We start from the raw sequence: 18,280 nt of genomic DNA, 5'->3' as shown, positions 1-18,280 counted from the left end.
GCTCAGGCATAGTAGACACAATGGTGAGTCAGAGAACATGGCAGCAGCCCTCACAGGTTGTAAGGCTCCTGGAGGTGGCGAGGTCCTTTGGCTTGACCTCCAGTTCAACTGTATTGAGTGATTGGTCAGGCCTCTGTGCCACTAAAGACATGAAAGTATTAAGCAGGAAGAAAGCAAAAGAAAGTGTTAACTATATTAAGTGCTCAGTAGCATCTCTACTTCCACAGAGTCCTCCTTTCTCCCCTCTACAACCCCAGAACTGAATGTTGTAAGAACTCTTTGGGTTCCTAATAGCTTACTTACGAGCATAAGAAGTCAAAAATGGGAAAGCAGAGGCAAAAATTCTGATCCTTCTTAGGATAAAATTGCTGGTAAGCTCTTTAAGGCTCAATTCATAGAAAGAGTAAAACTGAGTCCATGACATTTTTGGGTAATACATATAAAAGCGAGTGTCAAATAATGTTAAAACCACAGATGCTGGCGCACCACTGCTTGGCTATGAATACCAGCTGAGCCACTGATCAGCTGTGTGACTTTGGGGAAGTTAGTCAACCTCCTCAGGCCTCGGTTTCTTCATCAGTCCAAAATGGATAGAGATACTGCAATGATCAAAGTCATGTCACAGGTAAAAGTCTTAACACATTGCACATAATAAAAGCTAGACAGGTGTTACCTAGTAATATAAATATTATCTACTGAAAAGAGATGGAAGGCATAAAAAGAAGGTAAAGTTAATGATTCCTACAAAATCAGTGCTTTCCTTTTCTCCCCAGGGTCAGCTGAAGACTTGGCTAAGATTGAGTACCCCTCCATCTTGCCATCTTTACAATGAAAGTACCCTTGCAGAAGACAGTACAGTTGAAAATAACGTTGGAGAAAGGGTGGCCACAGCCCCTACCGTTTAATGGCTAACTCCAAACACGTGGAAATATTTGATGAACTTTTCATTCAAATTCTTGCTAATGACGTCCTGGAAAGCTAGGGATGACCAAATTAATATGACCAAAGCAAGAATTTCCATAGCCCCTGCCTAAGAAGAGCCCTGCACTTGAAGATGAGCTTTAAAAAAAAAAAAAAAAAAAAGTAACAAATGGCCATTCTCAATAATGAAATGCAGGTTCTAAGGACACTGTAATAAGCCGTTGCCAGGACAAGAACATACGAATGATGAAAGAGCTGGCAGGAACTTTGGTTGCAAATTTGTCCAACTCCTTCATGGTATAAACTAGATATCCGAGGCCAAAGTGGGGAAGGGAAGGCCCCGTCTCTCATGGGGAAACGACAGCCCACCCAGGGCAAAAGCCCAGCTCCTCTGATTTTCTCACTCTGCACCTTGCAACACTCTCTCTGTACCATGCAGGCTGTCAGGGTATAGTAAAGGAGTGTGGTAATAGTAGTCAGAAATACTGACTGGGCACTTCAAGGTGTCTGACACTTGTCTACACGTTTTATTAAAATAGGGAAACCGTATTAAAATTTTACATAGGAGGACAATAAATTGAATACAGAAAAAAAAATGCCTTCTCTTTTAAAGGCCCCCCAAATCTCCCCAAGGTTGGCTTCGCTCTTATGTCAGCATTTACTGCCCAGCTTCCCAGACCTCAGCCCACAAGCCGTGTTGCACGCCCTCATGCTGTAAAATGAACCTCTCCTCTCTTTGCATCACAACCTACTGGCCCGTTTCAGGGCTCCAAAAATCTTAGCTGGGATTCATCGGGAGCAATACTAAAGAGCTCAGGAGAAACACGCTGTCACATGCGACCGCCTCCCTGAATGTCATTTAACAGGGCTTTCCTTTCCTTTACCCAAAAAAGCAACGAATGTAATAATATTGGACAGAATGGAAGATCTTTCAAACCAGAAGCCTTTTAAATCTCAACACGCTGTCCTTATCTTCTCTGCTTAGGTGGGGCTGGGACTATTTCGTAGCTTGCATTCACCAGTCCTCATGGAGGTGCTGAGAAAAGGTAACCGGAAGTGATGGGCAGATACCGCTGTCAGTTATCTGAGTCAGGACAAAGAGTAACAAGAACAGAAAGGCACCTTGAGTGATAGGGCGGGTCAGAGGAGGACCACAGTAAGGGAGAATTTCTTCTAAGGTCAGACCTTAACCTTCCCAGATACCAAGAACAGGTTGAAAGGAAATAACAATTTCCTTTGCTCCCCCACTAAAGGCCAGACCCCTGGTGGGTGGACGAGCATTGTTTTAGGAAGTTTTCACCACGGAGTGCAGAGGAGTTCAGTCTGTTCAGATCGGACAAATGTACAAACCACTTTTTATAGGACAAAATATATATACTGCCTCCGTCCCAATTTTGACCTAAACCATTCTTATTGTGACAGTACCTAAATGTGTCCAAACAGAAAACTGAGTTCTTACAGTTTCAATTCCTCTGAAATCATCACATTCTCACTAAATGTTTTAACGAAATACAAAGGAAACTTAAAAAAAAAAAATCCAGTTCAAATGAACAACATTGATGTGATATTCAGGTGACGTTGTTTTGCTAAGATAACCCTGCACCCTCACCGTGACCCGTACTAAGGATGGTAACGTGGATGATCTGGAGTTCTGAACGCCCCCACCACCCACCCTGAAGTAGGACTCTCCTCCTACGTCTCTTCATTTCCCGCAAAACTAACTAGAGCCCCACACCATCACGTGCCTTCCCGTCAGGCAAATGGCAGAAACCCACCAGTTCATTCCTATAAGTCCAAAGCAACTGAAATGGTCTTGACACCAACGTGACTGGACATAACAACATAAATTCAGGCACCAAAATCACATGTCACTCTTACTCATTAAGAGACGGTCTTCAGGATGATCCAAAATAGGCTAACCTGCTTTCGGATTATCAGAGAAATATAACACCCCCCAAATTTAAACATTCCCACGCAGAAGGCCTATGCCCCTCCGCCACGAATGCCTCCACAGGCCTCACTGTGACAAGCAGTGATGGGCCGCAGAGGTGGAAGGGCCCCTGGTGTAGACCTGGAGCCAGCACGGGTTTACCTGCAAGCCGTTAGACATGGCAGTCCACTTCCCCAGCCTCAGTCCCCTCATCTGAGTAAAACAGGGATAAAAACAGAGCCTAGCTCTCAGGGCTGTGAAGAGATAACATGTGGAAAGTGCTTAGCCCCATGCCTGCTGCTTAACAGGTACTCAATAGCCACAATTATTTCTGTTTAGTCACACACCCCAGCCTCACAGAGAAAAGGGGGGGTGGGGGAAGAACACACTGTCTTACCACAACAGAAGCATTTCAAAATAATTCAAGACAGAAGCCCTTATGAGGTCTGCCTGTGGGAGGTCCAGACACCCTACCGGCCATCCCTGGGCTTCGAGATGGAAGGGGGGCGCAACCCCAGACCACTTTCTGAGAAGAGGCCTTTTGAGACACCAAGTAAAAGCAGACACACTTATCTTTGGAGTTCCTTTTTTTTATAGTTAGCAATTATGTGAGGAGAACAAAGGGTTTAAAGACTCTGGAAGGTGCTGGAATCATTAATCTTGTGCTTCTGAACTATTTAGGATGGATTTAATGACCGGTTCATTTTACCACTGACTGAGTGCCCACCACAGGCACGCTGTGGCGAGGACAGCGGGGGGTCACAGCACTAAGGAGTTGAGGCAGTTCAGCCTCCGGGTACTGAGTGTCCAGCGGAGGTCTAGGTAAACAAGTAAGCTGAGAGTCTACGGGACTCTAGCTTCACTGACGACAAGGACTCTGCCCAACTGGCTTTCATCCCCCAGTAGGCACAGACCTGGTGCATAGTAGGTGTGAGTGAATGAATGAAATATACGAGGGAATGGATGAATGAATGAATGAATATATGAGTGAGTGAGATATAAAGATTAGCCCATGTATGTGCCATAAATACAGGTTCCAAAAAAAAAAAAAACCAAAACAGTGACTCCTTTAAGGAGGGCTCAGGGCTTGGGGAAATCCAGAAAAGAAGGAACCTGAAGGACGACAGAAACAGGAGAATGTCCACCTATAATTTTATACAGTTTGCAATGTGCTCTAAATTAGTTCTCATTAGTTAAACGGTTCTTATCCTGATTATTATTATGTGTAGCCTTTCTATAACATTCTGTATCTGCAAATTGTATGCAACTGCTTCTTTGTTGTTTATTATAAGGACTTTTGATTTATTGATAAACAGCTTAGTGGTTCATTATTTATTAGACTAGGAAATTGAACAAATAATATCTGGTCTCTAGCAGCCCTGTCTCAATGATTATTATTGGTCTCCTGGGGTTCACTAATAAGCAGCCATAAAAAAAGTCAATTTGTGATTAGGAAAAGGAATGTACATATTTGGCAGCATTTACAATGACATGACTGACAGCAGACAAGACTGACGGAAGGTCTGCGGCATACGAGAAATAACCTCGTAATGCTATTAGTATATTAAAAATAAGCCACCACCAATTCTAGGATAAGAAAAGAGGTCTATGAATGGCCTTAGCAATGAGCAGGATACTATGAAGACTGCATACCAGTATCTCAGGGGCACCTGGGAGGCTCAGTTGGCTAAGTGTCTGCCTTCTGCTCAGGTCATGATCCCAGGGTCCAGTCCAGTGTCGGGCTCCTTGCTCAGGGAGGAGTCTGCTCCTCCCTCTCCTTTTGTCCCTCCCCTCTGTTCATTCTCTCTCAAATAAATAAATAAAATCTTAAAAAAAAAAAAAAACACTACCTCAATAGTAGGACCCCAAAAGCAAAAAGAGACATAATTTTGGAAAATCACTGAAAGGACTGGTCTGATCAAAAAAGAATAATTAAAACTGAATAAAAAAAAACATCTGGCAAAGAAAACAACTGTCTCAGGGAGGATCTGTCGCCAAACTAGATAATGACCCATTTCTACTAGATGTTCTTAAATTTAGATGATTTCAAATGACTACAAGTTTCTCTTTTTACACTAAAAAAATATCCTTTAGCTAAGTGTTTATATTCTACCATCAGAACATCACTTCTTTTTTTTTTTTTTTTCCCCTTCAGGAAGATTATCTATATCTTTACTTGCTTACTCAGTCTTTTAGAAGGAAGAAGTTATTACTTCAGCTTTTCAAAGCCTTAGGATCACTGAGATGAGGGCCTCTGAGAAGAAGAATGTGGGTGACAGATCCTAAAGAAGACAGATCCTCTGAACAAAGTCAGAGGGAGGACTCTGTCATGATCTAGAATCAGCCTTCTAGAAAAAGAGTAACAAAGAGAACTCATGGTCGATGGGAGGTGGGGCAGAACAGTGCTGCTGGGATCTCTTGGGAAATCCACCACATCAGGCTCCCAGAAACACTGGAAACAGCCCACACACACCAGAGTTGGTGAATGTCTCTCATCTTTATTATTCTTTGGATCTTCTTTCCTTAACGATATGCCCTTGAAATTTATACTGTCATAAAAATACCTAGGGTTGGTTTTCATGCATATCCATTAACGTATTTCTAATTTTGTTCAGGTAAAATAACCTTCTCATAGTATCACACCTTGGATTGAGTTGTAAGACAATAGCCAGGCAAGGCTATGAGAGCATCATGACAGCTGGGCCAACAGAAAGAGGTTCTCTCTTTTTTTCTTTTCTTTTTTAAGATTTTATTTATTTATTTGTCAGAGAGAGGGAGAGAGCACAAGCAGGGGGAGCAGCAGGCAGAAGGAGAAGCAGACTCCCCACTGAGCAGGGAACCCCCATGCAGAACTTGATCCCAGGACTCTGGGATCATAACCTGAGCCGAAGGCAGACGCTTAACAGACGGGGCCACCCAGGTGTCCTTTGAGGAAGAGGTTCTATTCAATTTGAGAAGAAACACTAAAGGTATGGTATACGTCTGGGCCTTCTCACTCAAGACAAGAGCCTTTGCAAAAAGTTGAATCATACCTAAATGTGGGATTTTTAAAAAGCAGTTTTAAAGAATAAAACTAGAAGCCTCATGAGAAGCCACTACATTTGGAGATTTCCACATTTGGAGACCCTGAAGGCCTTTTCATGAATAACAGGGTCATCCCTAGAGTGCCTGCTTTGTGGCCTCCCAGGAGCTGTTTAGGTTAATAAAAAGAAGCATGAAAAAAGCAGAGCACCACACAGACAAAACCACACATCTGGGTCTTCCCACAGGACCACTGTGGACTGTCCCATGTCCACATAATTAACTACTGAGCTATTAATACTTTCACTAATACACAATTGAGCCTATGTAGAGTCAGGCTAAACTTCTTAATGTCCTCAGTTTCCGGTTTAATGGTCTGGACAGTTTTCACGCAGCCTGAAGCAAGGTTTGAATCAGAGTAACCTGCATGTCAGGGAAGAGAAGCGAGCTCTCCAGGTTTACTGTTTATCTCACCTCTACCCAGAGACATTTCCAAATAGGTCTGCGCACAGGTGGTGGCCCATGCCAACCTCCCTGGCCCTCCAGAAGGACACCAGCCCTCCCAGTGTAGTTGCAGACCAAAAGGAGGAATCCCCTCTCCCTACCCATGAGATCCCAGGAGGTAGAAACCAAGCCAACAACCAAGATGTGAACCAAGAATCCCCTTGGGGTCTCCATGAACTGTGGCACTTAGATGCAGGTCAGAAGGTCCGCATTGAAAACCTGACTAAGCAAGCATTTCAATTCAGAGCTTCACCTAGATGCCACCTTATCAGATTATGAAGTTTAATGCTCAACAACAGCTGTGAGTGACAAAGAAATCACCGAGACAGAAAAATAAAATAAATGACACCAAATAAACACATTTATGATAGATCAGTTGCAGAATATCTTGCCTGACCAAAATTTAACCTTTTTTATAAACGGTTGTTTGTACATCATAAAAGATCAAATGAGTATCATTTATGCAACACAGCAGGAAAAAATTAACATATTCATGAACTAATACTTTGCTTTCACTTGTCAAAGTTGAGACTTGGCTCTTGAGCATATAAATTTTTATTTGAACTACCATTAATTTATCTGAATTTACCATCCTCTATTTCAAAATTCATATGATACCGATAATCAAATAAATAATTTCTTTCTGGACAAATTTTTAAACGTCAAGAGATATGTATAAATTGGACTTTGATTTGTCCTGTTGAGACCCCATTACTAGACTTTTATCTTTAATGGCTACAGAAGTCAAAATAAAAAAAATAAATTATATTCACTTAGCCTGTCTTGCTGAAAATTTCATGGGAGGAAAATGATACAAATTGGCAGTTTATCTCAATAAATTGGTCAATATAGCCAACCTGGTGGATGATAGCCTAAGAGTGAATGCAGAGACTTTTGGTGAAAGACTAATCTGATTAATCTTCAAAATAAAATTCTAGAATAACCGTTTAAGTGATTTTTAAGAAGATTCCAATGGAAAAATCCTAGTCATTTATCCGAAAGAGTGTCCTCTGCATTGTTTCATTTCCTGGAAGGTGAAAAAGACATGCCTGTCCGAGGCTTTCCCCACAAAGGCCCTGACAGCCATTGAAGGGAACCGGTGAAACCCAACTCAAGCAAATAAGGATGCAAATTTGCTGTGCATATTTTTCGGGATTTAAAGGCAAACTGAACCAGTGTTCCCTTAAACAGAGGTTGCTTATTCTACTTAGTTTAAGTCAGCTTTAGTAGCTCAAGAGGCTACAATGGCAGCTGCGAGGGTTCTGGCTCCACACGGCCCATGGCATCATATGCCAAGCCCCAGATAACAGAACCACTAGGAGAAAAGTGAATCCACTATTGTCAACTCTCCTACAAACACTCACGCATGTAAAAGCTACCAGATCCCTCCACCCACACATTCTCAACTCCCACAAAAAAAAACCACCAACCTCCCTGAAGCAATGGTTAAGCAGGTACATTTCCAGAGTAAAGGTTATCTCTGGAAAGCACTAACACCAACCACCCCTCACTTCCACCAAGAAACTGCTTGTAAGCAGGACAGAGGTGAGACCTACGTTCTGATACACTGCTCTTGTAGATGTTAATTACAACAACCTCCTGGAAAAACAATTAAACGCAATGTCAACATACGGAGAAAGCCTTAAGAAGGTCCATCTATTGGAGTTAAAGTAATTTGGTAACTTGCTTAATTGAGAATTATCTAAATGTTCAACAATGGGGGGGAAGGTAAATGAATCTGGTAAAATCATACAGGGGAATGATATGCAGATACTGAAAACAAAGTTCACAAATATTTTGACTTCACGTGAAAAGTTATTTAAAATGTTTGGTGAAATGCACAGAGTGCAAAATTCTACACACAGTTCGATCCCAATTCTACATTGGGAGGGCATATAAAAAGCCCGAAAGGACATACAACAAATGTTAATTGTGTTAATTACCATTTGCTCATGGTGATACATGTGATTTTAATTTTCTCTTGTTATACTCTTCTCCTTTCACTTTTTTAAAATTTTACAGAAAGCACGTAAGTCCAAGAAAAAGAAACCATTACAAAATCAGGCCAAAGGGTCTCTAGTTTTCCTGCTAAGTAGACAGGCCTCAGCAGACCCTGGGGAATATTTCTAGGCTTCTTGAGCAGATTCCATGTCCCACCCGTCTCTCACACTTAAGCTCTGGTGATGATTTCTTACACCCTACATAACGCCCATGTCTTTCTCGACCTTGGCTTTGGCTTTCAGCCTTCTCTGTTTGTACTAAAACACCCTTCTGGCAGTTACCTCTTGGCTGTAAATCATGTTGTCCACTCCCCCTTCACCAACAGGACCCAATTCTCTGCCCTGGTCAGGTTCCTCCTGGCCCAGTCTGGTTAAGTCTTGGTATTGACAACAAGTAAGTTACCCTTGAAAAAGACAGGCATCATGAACCACCTACAGTAAACAGGGCCAGGAAATATAGTTTTCATAATGCATTCTATAAAAGCATTTTATACACAGCGGCCCTGCCTCCCCAAACAGACCTGGGGCTATCGCAGGTCCAGCTGCAACTGATCTCTTGGGAGGTCCCCATGGTGGCAAGCATCCTTAACATCCGTGCAGGGCACTGCGTTTTTCACTGCACATTCACAGACTCACGGCATTTTATCCTCATGACTCTGAAAGGTGGGAAGATCAAGTATTCCTTTCCTAATTTTTAGAGCTAAGAAAAATCGCAATTCAGAGACTGGGCTCTGAGTGGCTTGTTCCCCCTGATCCTCAGTGTGTTCTCATCTGTAAATAGTGATGATAATACCCGCAAGGTGGAGTTGTTGTAAGGATTAAATGAGATAACGTATGCAGGGTGCTGAACACAGTGTCTGGAACAAGGACAGCATTCAGCAAATGCCAGCTCCTATAACTGTGAGGTCAATGGGAAGCTCAAGGTTACATAGCTGGAAAGTGACAGCGCCAAGATGAGAATCCAGAACTTTTCATGCCAAGTTTACCCTTTTTCTACTTTATCCTCCAACTCCATAAGAAGAGCATTAGGGTATGGCCCATGCCCTCAAAGAACTTGTCATATTTTGTTGTAGGCACATCCCAAGTACATGAAACAACAAAGCAGTCATTCCCACAAAGAACTAAGGCAACAGGAATAAAAGCTAGGATATGGCTCCCAAATTATACAATTCTTTGGTCCAACAGCAACTGTTAAGTGTTAGGTATCTTCTTATGCATTCATTCCAAAGCTTAGGAAACACAAGTTTCATCCCTGTGTCAAAGTGAGTTGTGTATGGGGAAATCAGATGAGAAAATAAGTCTCTTTTCCATACTAATAATAGAAAATATTTTCTGTGGGCATTCTGAACTTGAGGAAGTTTGAGCTATTTTTGGAAACTTTTCGTTAGCTTCCAGAAAGTACCATTCATGATCGTATGCTTTTCTTTTTTTAAGATTCTATTTATTTATTTGACAGAGAGAGATCACAAGTAGGCAGAGAGGCAGGCAGAGGGAGAAGAAGGCTCCCTGGCAAGCAGAGAGAGCCTGATGCGATGCGGGGCTCGATCCCAGGACCCTGAGATCATGACCTGAGCCGAAGGCAGAGGCTTAACCCACTGAACCACCCAGGCGCCCCTGATCATACACATTTTTAAGGGACTTAAAAACAGCTTCGGTTGAGTTCAAGGCTGCTTCTTAAAACATCTTCAACTCAATTAATTAATTTAGCCTACAACATATGACACCTGGCAGCTGGTAACATAAGTACACGGAACACATTAAAGGCAAAGGAAGCATACACACAAACATAGAGTAGGAAGTCACTCTGTCGACATTTATTTGCTGCCATAGTAATAATCCCATAATAATGGGATCCAGGATTGCCAACCCTAGGCATACTATTTCTTTACAGTAACCTTGACCTATTTAGGACATGATAAAAGAGGAGCCTAAACTTTGTGTTATGGAATGTTGCAGCTTCTTTACATGGAAGAGGGTAATTTACTAATGGATACTTTGAGATTCACATCTTGGAAGGTTTTAACTTCCCATGTGTTTTTATATTCCCAATATCTACAACTTTCTAAGGTTGAGAAATGATGCTCTTAAGGGGTGGCCCTGAGCAGAACTATGAAGTAGGAGAAGGCTTTCTTAAGAAACGCTCTACCTCCCTTTGTCTATTCTGCTGGGGGTGAGAGGTGGGGATGCCCACTGACTGAGCCCATTCAATGAGGCACTCTGGTGCGTGGTGCCTGCTTTCTGTCATCTGTGTCACTCCTTACAGCAGCTTTGCAACATGTACATTAGTCACCCCAGTTATTCAGAGATGACGAACCTAAGTTTCATGGAATTTGAGTGACACACCTAAAATAAAGAAACTGATCAGTCCTCCACTTCAGTGCCCATTAGGGTTTCCCCTCGCTGAACTGGGCTCCCCCAACGTCAGACACCCCTGTTAGTACCTGCACCATGACTAGTTCACACCAAACTGTTAAGGACAGGCTCTCATTTGAGTTAGTCTTTTTCATTTGTTAAATTTTGTAAGATTCATTTATTTATTTTAGAGAGAGAGAGGCTGCAAGTGGGGTAGGGACAAAGAGAGAGAAAAAAAGAACCTCAAGCAGGCTCCATGCCCAGCACTGTTGGTGGAAAACAGTATGGAGGTTCCTCAAAACACTAAAAATAGGGGTGCCTGGGTGGCTCAGTGGGTTAAAGCCTCTGCCTTCGGCTCAGGTCATGATCTCAGGGTCCTGGGATTGAGCCCCACATCAGAATCTCTGCTCAGCAGGAAGCCTGCTTCCCCCCTCTCTCTCTGCCTGCCTCTCTGCCTACTTGTGATCTCTGTCTGATAAATAAATAAAATCTTAAAAAAAAAAACACACTAAAAATAGAAATACCATATGATTTAGGAATTCCACTACTGGGTATTTACCCAAAGAAAACAAAAACACTAATTCAAAAAGATATGTGCACCTTTCTGTTTACTGCAGCATTTTTCTACAAGAGCCAAGACAGGTAAGCAGCCCAAGTGTCCATCCACAGATGAACTGATAAAGAAGACGTGGTATTTACATACAATGGAATATTACTCAGCCATAAAAAAAAGAATGAGATCTTGCCATTTGCAACAACGTGGATGGATCTAAAGGGTATGATGCTAAGGGAACTATGTCAGTCAGAGAAAGACAAATACCCTAATATTTCACTCCTGTGTGGAATTTAAGAAACAAAACAAAACAAACAGAAGACAGAAGTCAAACTCTCAAATACAGAAAGCAAACATGGTTGCCAGAGGGGGTGACTGGGGGGTAGATGAAATAAAGGGGAGTAAGAGTACACTTATCCATGAGCACTGAGTAATGTACAGAACCCTTGAACCATTATATTGCTAAGAAGAAGGAGGAGCAGGAGGAGAAAAAAAGAGGAAAAAGAGGTAGTAATAAGAGTAGTAGTAGTATTCCTATTCTAAAAGTAAGCAGGCAGGGGATACCCGGGTGGTTCCGTCAGCTGGGCGTGTGACTTCTGATTTCAGCTCAGGTCATGATCTCAGGATTGGGAAACTGAGCTCCTCTCTGTGTGGAATGTGCTTAAGATTCTCTTTCCCTCTCCCTCTGCCCCTTCCCCCCTCACACTCTCTCTCCCTCTAAATAAATTAATTAATTAAATTAAATAAGCATAAACTAAAAATGACCAGGCATGATTTTAACCTAAGTCAGTGGCTCTCTAGCAAAATTTGAGACACGATGGCAGGACTTCAAAATGTCAACTCTTGAGATATCTATTCAACTGCTTCTCCCACTAAGACACAACTAAAGCCCAAGAAGGGCTCTGACTTTGCAGAGGTCATACAACAAATCAGGTGTAGAGCCCAGATGAGAGCCAGGACTCCTGACTCAGAGCTATTCTCTTTTACAGCATCAGCCACAAATATTCAAGCATAGGGTAAAAAACACAATCCAGACTCGTAGGACTTATTCCAATGATATTAATTCACACTGGTCAGGCCTGAGTGCACCTCTCATTAACTGTGTGGCCTAGATAACATACCCTCTCTTTGCCTTGGGTTTCTTATCAATTATATGAGTATAACAATAGCCTTATTCTGTTATCGTGTGGGTCAAACATGGTAATTCACGGAGCTCTAACTTCTTTGTGCTCGGCATAAACAATGAATGTATGTTATATTGTTATTATCATTAAAATTATTTTTACTGTACTACAACTACTAGTGCACATAACTGACAGTTCATTCTTTCGCCTTTGGGGTAGTAGGTAGAAACAGCTTCCTGCTATCAAATTCATCTCCATATTCTCTAAAGGCAGCCCTAACAGTCTCAGGAATGGTGGTAAGATGAGTAGAAGGTTAGCATCAGAAATAAATTACCTTTGAAAATAAAATTGCCTACTGAGCACTTTCATTTGAGGCTGAAAGTCAAAATTCCCCATTCTTCTCAAACCTACTCTTTCTCAATAACTCCCTTTTTCCCTCAGTTTTATTGAGATATAATTAATACATAACATTGTATTTATTTTAGGTGTATCTCTTAATGATTTGGTGTTTGTATAGATTGCAAAGTGACTGCCACAATAAGTTTAGTGAACATGCATCCCTCATGCAGTTACACATTTCTTTTCTTACGATGACAACTTTTAAGAACTACTTTCTATACAACTTTCAAATATACAGTACAGGATTAACTATAATCACCATGCTATACATTACATCCCAGGGCTTATTTATCTTATAACTAGCAGTTTGTACCTTTTGACCCCCTTCTCCCATTTTTTCCACCTCCCGTCCCCCACTCCCTGGCAACCACAAATTTGCTCCCTGATCGATGAGCTTGGTTTCCTTAAATTCCACATATAAGTGAGATGGTGCAGTATTTCCATACTGTTCTCCATAATGTCCACACCAATTTATATTCCCACCAACAGTGCACAGGGATTCCCTTTTTCCCACATCCCTGCTAACACTTATCTCTTGTTTTTTTTTGTTTGTTTGTTTGTTTTGTTTTGTTTTATTTTGATAATAGTCATTCTAATAGGTATCAGGTGATATCTCATTGTGGTTTTGATTTCCACTGCCCTGATGGTTAGTGCTGTTGAGCACTTTTTTATGTTCTTATTGGCCATGCGTATGTCTTCTTTGAAAAAAAAAAAAAGTCTATTCAGATCCTTTGTCTTCATTTTTTAATTGGATGGTTTGGATTTTTTTGCTATTGAGTTATATGTGTTCTTTATATATGATTGATATGCAAAGCTTTTCCCATTCCATGGGTCTCCTTTTTGAAGAAGGTTTTCAGTTTGATGTAGTCCCATTTGTTTATTTCTGCTTTTGTTTTCAACTGCTTTTGTTAACAAATACAAGACATCATTGCCAAGACCAGTGTCAAGGAGATGAACCTCTATGTTTTCTCATAGAAACTTCATGGTTTTAAATTTACATTCAAGTCTTTCATCCATTTTGAATTAATTTTTGTGTGTGGTGTAAGACAGTGGTCTGGTTTTCTTCTGTTGTATATGGCTGTCCAGTTGTCCCAACACCATTACTAAAGAGACTATTCTTTCCTCATTGTACATTCTTGTCATAAAATAATTGACCATACATTGTGGGTATATTTTGCTCTATTCTGCTCCATTGATTTATGTATTTGTTTTTATGCCATGTTGTTCCGGATACCATAATTTTGCAACATAGTTTAAAATCAGAAAGTCTGATGTCTCCTGCTTTATTCTTTCTTTTTTTAAATTATTAATTATTTTTATTAACATATAATGTATTATTTGCCCCAGGGGTACATGTCTGTGAATTGTCAGGCTTACACACTTCACAGCACTCACCATAGCACATACCCTCCCCAATGTCCATAACCCAATCACCCTCTCCACATCCTCCCTCCCCTCAGCAACCCTCAGTTTGTTCTTTCTTGAAATTGGTTTGGCTATTTGGTGTCCTCATGGTTCCATACAAATTTTAGGATTGTTTGTTCTGTTTCTGTGAAAAATACCATTGGTATTGCAGTGAATCTGTAGATTGTTTTGAGTAGTATGGACATTTTAACAATATTAATTCTTCTAGTCCATGAGCATGGAATATCTCTCCATTTATTTGTGTCTTCTTCAGTTTCTTTAATCGATATCATAGTTTGCAGGGTACAAGTCTTTCTACCTCCTTTGATAAATTTATTCCCAGGTATTTTGTTCTTGTTGATATAATCATAAAGGGGTTCCTTTCTTTACTTACTCTTTCTGATAGCTCATTATTAGTGTATGGAAATGCAACTTATTTTTTCATATTGATTTTATATTCTGCAACTTTATTGAATTTGTTTATTAGTTCTAAAAGATTTTTTTTTACTGGAGTCTTTAGAGTTTTCTATGTATATGTCATCTGCAAATAGAGACAGTTTTACTTCTTCCCTTCTTACTTTGTGCCTTTCATTTATTTATTTTTCAGGCTTAATTGCTCTGTATTTAAGACTTCCAGAACTGTGTGTCAAGAGTGAGCATCCTTGTCTTGTTGCTGATCTTAAAGGTAACGATTTCAGTTAAAATTTCCCATCTTTTTCAAACCTAATCTTTCTCACTTAACTCCGAACTCAGTTAAAAACCTGACCATCTATCTAGATATCAACTCCTTCTACATCACTACCCACTTGGTGGCCCAGTGCCACTGATTTTCCTCCTGCAAGAACTCTCTGAAGATCTCTCTTCTCTTTCTCCATTCTACCTGGTTCGGGCACAATGAATGTTATTTATTTATTTATTTTTGCTTGAATCACTCCAGTGGTCTAAACTCTCAGTGCCTTCCCCTGCAACCCCACCTACTTCTCATCTCCAATGTCACCTGTGCAAAATACAAATTAGATCAAATCATTTCTCCCATAAAAGCTGTATAATTTCTCCTTTTCCATAGGGTATATCCACATCCTGGGATCACTGAAACACACACCCCCCACCCACCCAAACTCCCCTGCCACTCCCTCACTTCAGAGCACCCAGATGTTCTTTTAACACAAACTTTCCTTCCATGTGGAACACCTACTTAGCTCCTTCTCTAGAAAACTGCACTGCCTCCTGCAATGCAGTCCAAACATAAACCTTTCTGCGAGCTCTTCCAGATTCCCTCCACCCTTCCTTCTCTGGACGTCCAAAGAACTCGTTCCTATCTCCACTAACCATTCGTCGTGTTGATCACTATCACCTATTTTCTTATCCTTCTTTTCTGCTAGATTGATTCCTGAATGGCATGGGCCTCATTCATTTATCCTCTGCCACAGGACCTACATAACACACAGTACAGGCGTAACAAAATACTGCTGTATAAACAGAGTGGGTGGTACCCAAAGTAAAAGGAGTAATAAAATGAGACCTCAGTGACTATCAAAGTTGATCTCAATTAAAGCTAGTTACTGTTATATATAACTAACTGCAAACGATTATGTAAGTAGTTTTTCAAAAGAGTGTGGTATGAACTTGCAAATGGCAAAGCTCTCAAGTTCCCATTTAGGCTTGTTAAATGTTCATCAATGGAGAGAGAGCACCACATCCTCCCAGATTTAGCCCGGTTCTGCAGGACCTGCACACAGAAGGCATTCTGAAAGCTCTTGCAATCCTGAACCTTTATTTGAGGACACTTTTCCCTCACAAAATTCCGTGGACTGGACTCGGGTAGTAGGTGCTCAATAAATGCTGACTGGATTTGCAGTAGATTTGAAAGCAAAGTGCAACTCACATTTTAGACTAATTCAATGCAATGACTGTACTTAAGATAATAGCTCTAAGCCTAAAGAAAATCAATGGGCAGACTGAAAAGCAGCCAAATGCTCACTCCCCTGCCTTGTTCCACAGTCAATGCTGATCTGCTTCTTGATCCTTTCCAGCTTCTGAGATTTTCCAACTTCACTGTTTCCCCAGAATGGAAGGGGCCAGTTAGCCAAGTGTTGCCCTGTACCTGTGATATATTTGCCCTGTGCTTTGCTGTTGAAGTAATGTGTGAGAAAGTTGAGTGGCATTTTTAAAAATGTCCTACTTTTCCTAAAGCCTATGTGTGACAGGTTAAGTAGGATTCTAGCTGAAGGGGGTAAGAAGTATGGACTGGAATGCTATAGCATTTTTTCACCTTCAGTTGTGAAACTGTATGTTAAAGGGAGCCCAGAAACTTTTGTTTTTACTAAAATGATATATTTTTTAAATAAATAAATAAATAAAGCTTGGGCAGGGAACTCTAAATTGGATGTCTATGTAACACCTCTATACCAATGTAGGAAATAGGAAGATTCAAAACATGCACTCTGCTATAATTCATTCTGGGGTAAGAAAAAGACAGCAGTGCCTTGGAGAATAAATCATTAACTAAAAGTCAAACCGAGACACCCTGGAAACCAGTGAGGCCAGGCGGCCGGGATTTGCCTGTTCCCTCGGGTGACTTCCAGAGCGAAGCATCCCACAGGCAGACAAACTCGGCACACTGCACTCCCTTCTATTTCACTTTTCAAACTCGAAGTTATTTTTAGATGACCCATGTCCGCTAATCCCAGGCAGGACAATTCCCAGCCCGCTGCGCCTCAAAGTACCTTCCTCCTCCCCGGCACTTCTTTTCAAGCACCGGGAAAGGAGCTTCTCCGTTTTCTCCTTTTTTCCCCCGCAGAGTGTAGTCCACCTGCCCTTTCCCCTCTCCAAACCTCAGTCCCGGGGGCCACAGGCGTCATCCTCGCTGTTCTACTTATGCACCTGCTGCTGCTACTGGAAAGGCGAATCCCTGAGCCACTAGGAATGGGGCAGGGGCTCTCTGAGACCCGTGCACTCTTCAAGGGAGACCCTCCCCCGCACAACACACACCAGGCCGCCGCAGGGGCTGACAGCTGGAGCAGACCACCGTCCCTCCCTCCGCCGCTGCCGCCCCCCCTGCCCAGCCCCGGAATCCCACCGCGCTCGCCCGCTCGCCCCCTGCCGCGTCCTCCTGCACAGCCCGGGCGCAGCGCGCAGCCCCAACAGGACAGGGCGCAGGGGCGAGCGGGCCAGTACGGTTACATAACCGACCTGCTGGGCGTCCGCGATGCGCCGGCAGAGGCTGAGGCGGCGGCTCGGGAGTCCGCGGGGCCGGCGACTGCGGGCGCGGCGCTGCCTGCTCACCTGCCGCCCGGTGCGAGCGCGTGGGGGCGGGCGCGGTGCCCGCGGGCCTGGGCGTGGGGCCGTGCGCGGCGCGCCCCGCCTCCCGGTCTCGAGGTCCGTGTGTCCCCGGCTCTCTGCCTCCTGCCCGCTCCTCCCCGCAACCTCGGCCGCCTTCAGCCGGGACAAAGCGGCTCCGGGGAGGGGCCGAGCCGGCGGCTCTCGCAGGAGCCAGCGGAGATGGGCGCGCCCCCAACTCCGACTCATCGGGCCAACCTCCAATCAGACCCCAGGAAACCGAAAGCCCCTGTGTGGCCTCCTCTCCTCCCCTCCCCCCTGACCTGGCGCCCTTCCCGAGCCCACACTCGTTCTGCTCCCCGGGCTGCCCCCCTGCCCTCAGCACCGCCCCCCAACACACACACCCCGCTTTCCACTCGGGGTGCCCAGGAAGCGGAGAAGCCCCTCTGGACCCCTAGGGCAGATGCCAGTGCTCAGGAGTCCCGGCCCCAGCGCGGAGGGCTCCCCGGGGTCATCGCCGGGAGGGGCTTTCTAAGGGGTCGGAGTGGGCAGGGGGCTGATTGTGAAGCTAGTGATGACTAGGCAGCGACAACCCAGAAGAAACTGGCGGAGAAGCAAACTGTGGGTGAGGAGTACTGGAAGAGAGACTTTTCTCACACGCAGACTGAGCTCCCCGATTCCGGTCGAGGAAAGATCGGGAAGCCCCCGGACGGTCCGTGGGGCGTCTGCGCCGGGTGGGTGCGGCGCCCTCTGTCTGGAGACCTCCGTCCGCTCCGCCCACGCGCTCAAGGTG

The 18,280-nt window shown here is 43.2% G+C and overlaps 1 protein-coding gene across 1 annotated transcript in view; it reads right to left on the bottom strand.

Annotated features, from left to right (window-relative positions):
* The window catches only part of LOC111147580 (regulator of calcineurin 2), a 263,914-nt gene extending 246,451 nt beyond the window's left edge, over window positions 1–17,463 (bottom strand). Inside the window, exon 1 of the mRNA XM_022503692.1 lies at window positions 17,401–17,463. The gene's annotated coding sequence lies outside the window, so the exon portion shown is untranslated. The remainder of the gene's footprint in view (window positions 1–17,400) is intronic.
* Between the last annotated feature and the right edge of the window lie 817 nt (window positions 17,464–18,280).

The sequence above is a fragment of the Enhydra lutris genome, unplaced genomic scaffold (genome assembly GCF_002288905.1).
Source record: "Enhydra lutris kenyoni isolate GAN:26980312 unplaced genomic scaffold, ASM228890v2 scaffoldscaffold17, whole genome shotgun sequence".
NCBI classification, from domain to species: Eukaryota; Metazoa; Chordata; class Mammalia; order Carnivora; family Mustelidae; genus Enhydra; species Enhydra lutris.
Note: the sequence above shows the minus strand (reverse complement) of the source record. Positions and strands in the feature narration are given on the sequence as shown.